A 2,796-nucleotide genomic window follows, 5' to 3' on the forward strand; every position below is an offset into this window, starting at 1 on the left:
CCAATCAATTTTTGAATGATTTAGGCATTTAATAATTGAACACAGTTTGTAAGACATTTCAGAAAAGTTTAAAATGTGTTTTTGTTTCTTTTGGGTTTAAGCCAGAATGACAGCAGGAGAAAACTTACATTTGACATTCTCATAGACAGTTGTCTATTGTATAACTTGAAAGGGTTAAGTACGTCATACAAGAGGATATGTTACATCAGCATATCCATGGGACTTTTCTGTAGAATTTTAAAAATGTTAGCACAGTATGTAAAAATCTTTCATGCTACATTACGGTGTATCTTTCTTCTTTTTTATCTTGCTCTTTTACCTCCTCAATTCTTTACCTGGCAATTCCTCTCCTCTTTTCCTTTTCCCCCTTCCCCTTTCCCCCTTACCTTATTTCTTCCTTACCTTTTTCCCTTTCATTTTTTCCCTTACCCTTTTCCTTTTTCCCTTACACCTCTTCCTTTTTTCCCCTCATCCTTTTCCTTATTCCCTTACCTTTTTTCCTCTTACCTTTTTCCCTTTCCTTTTTTTCCTCTTATGCTTTTTCTTTTTTTCCTTGCCCTTTTCCTTTTTTCCCTTAACCTTTACCCTTACCCTTTTCCTATTTCCTTTACCCTTTTCCTTTTTTCCCTTATCCTTTTTCTTTGACCTTTTTTCCATTACTCTTTTCTGTTTTTTTTTTCCCTAACCTCTTTTTTACTTTTTTCCCTCTCCTTTTTCCTACCATTTTCCTTTTCCTTCCTTTCCTTATCCATTTCCTTTTTCCCTTGCCCTTTTCCCTTTTTTTCCTTATCCTTTTCCTTTTTTCTGTTGCCCTTTTCCTTTTTCCCTTCCTTTTTCCTTTTTTTTCTTACTTTTCTCCTTTCTCTTTGATTTCCATTGTAATCTCCATTTCCTTTCTTTTTCATTGCCTTTTGGTATTTTCATTTTATTCCATTGTCTGTTATATTTTTCTGTTTTTATTTAAGTTTCTTTGTACCCTGCCTTTCTCAGTCATACCAAATGAGCTGAATTCCAGCATCCTTGAGGCCTATGTAAAACCAATCATTTGTTTATTAATATGCCTGATACTTTGTGTGGCATTGACAGAGAGCAGAAGGCGTTACCTGTAAATATATATAGAAGAAATATTGTTTACAGAATTTATTATATAGTTTAACAGACATACACACATAGATTTTTGTGAAAATGGGGTGAAGGATAACACTGTTTCATATCACATTATTTGTATAGTTTTATGCAGGTATGCGGACACTGATATAGGTTTCATTCTAAAAATTTTGAAAAATAATCCTTATATATGCAAAAAGAAGATTTTCACAGACATCTTATATATCAGGGAATTTCCTCCCATCTCATTTTGTGGTTTGCTTCATGTTTGCTCCAGGAGACCCCTAACTCCGAGAAAGTTTGCCAGCAGTGAACAAATTGGTTATTAGATTGTCTCTATGACTCATGTGTGACTCGATGAGATTGTATGTCCCATCTTATTAAGGAATAGGAATAAAAAACAGCAGCTGAACTTAGTTCTCCCTGACAGAACATTTCATTTGAACATCCTAAAATGGTTCTATATTTTTACCATGTCCAGTTTTTCATACTTGATGTACAAATATTATTTGGTGAATGTCATATATAATAAAGACCTATAAAAGGGAACATTACATAGTCTCTGAGAATTCTCTTTATTGCCTCTTATTTTACCTGCTTGATGTTGGTTGTCCAGTTATAATGGACTAATGAAAAGCACTGGAGGAGATAAAGGAAAGTGGGTGGGTGTAAAATAAAATTACCTAGCTGCCATAGGCAGATAAGATTACAATATTTAATACAGTGGGGCAAAAAAGTATTTAGTCAGCCACCAATTGTGCAAGTTCTCCCACTTAAAAAGATGAGAGAGGCTTGTAATTGGCACCATAGGTAGACCTCAACTATGAGAGACAAAATGAGAAAAAAAATCGCTTCTCGGCCTTTTGGCTAAGATCAAGTGTAGTATCTGTTCTTATCAGTGTCCAGTGGGGGTGCTCCCGACCATTCTAGCTTTGCGGGGATGGTTGTTGTATAGTACCCTCACTGGTATGATGGGGGTCCGGAAGGCTAGTACCGGAGGGACAGAAACCAGGGAGCGCCATGATTCATTCTGGGGCCTTGGGAGTAATTCCTCTGGGAAGACTGGAAAGACCCAGTACCTCCTGATTTGGACGGATCTACCTTGGTCTGGCCTGGGGCTGGGGATGCAAAAAGTCCGCAAACTCAGTGCCCCCTGGGGAAGACGCTCTCAGGGGTGTCACTAGTAACACTTGGGTGTGGGACCCCACGGTGTGAAGATGACACATGGCCACTGTTTTTCACCTCTTTTTGCACAGCGCCCTAAGGACCAGGTCTTTTGGCTAAGTCCAGGCAATTTTTGCTACGGGCCTCAGGGCCTGGTCTGTGCACAATTCGGCACGGAACCACTTTTTTATTTTTTCTTTACTATTATTTATTATGCACTCCCACGTTTGTCACTTTTTGCTCTTATGTGTGTGTTTTTCACGGATGGAGGGTGTGGGTCCTCGGGCCTACCCTGAAGTCTAGGGGGAGGATGTGTAGCCTTTTGGTTCCTTCCTCCCCTGATCCCTAGGGGGCTTTTCTTCGGGAGAGCCCCCTTGCCTAGTACTGGATGTCCGGCTTCGGCTGGGCATAGGGAACGGTGGTCCACAGGCCTTTTGGCCAGGAGGACCAATTGGGAACCTTGTCCCCGTCAGGAGCTTCGTGCCCCGGGGGATCAGGGTAAGCGGTCCAAGCCCCTTTAGGGGT

The 2,796-nt window shown here is 40.1% G+C and overlaps 1 pseudogene; it reads left to right on the forward strand.

Annotated features, from left to right (window-relative positions):
* The first annotated feature begins 1,954 nt into the window (after positions 1 to 1,954).
* Positions 1,955 to 2,070, forward strand: LOC149451553 (U2 spliceosomal RNA; annotated as a pseudogene).
* Positions 2,071 to 2,796: the final 726 nt, after the last annotated feature.

This window comes from Staurois parvus, unplaced genomic scaffold (assembly GCF_062004578.1).
Source record: "Staurois parvus isolate SC_StPar_1 unplaced genomic scaffold, SC_StPar_1.0 ptg000531l, whole genome shotgun sequence".
Classification (NCBI taxonomy): domain Eukaryota; kingdom Metazoa; phylum Chordata; class Amphibia; order Anura; family Ranidae; genus Staurois; species Staurois parvus.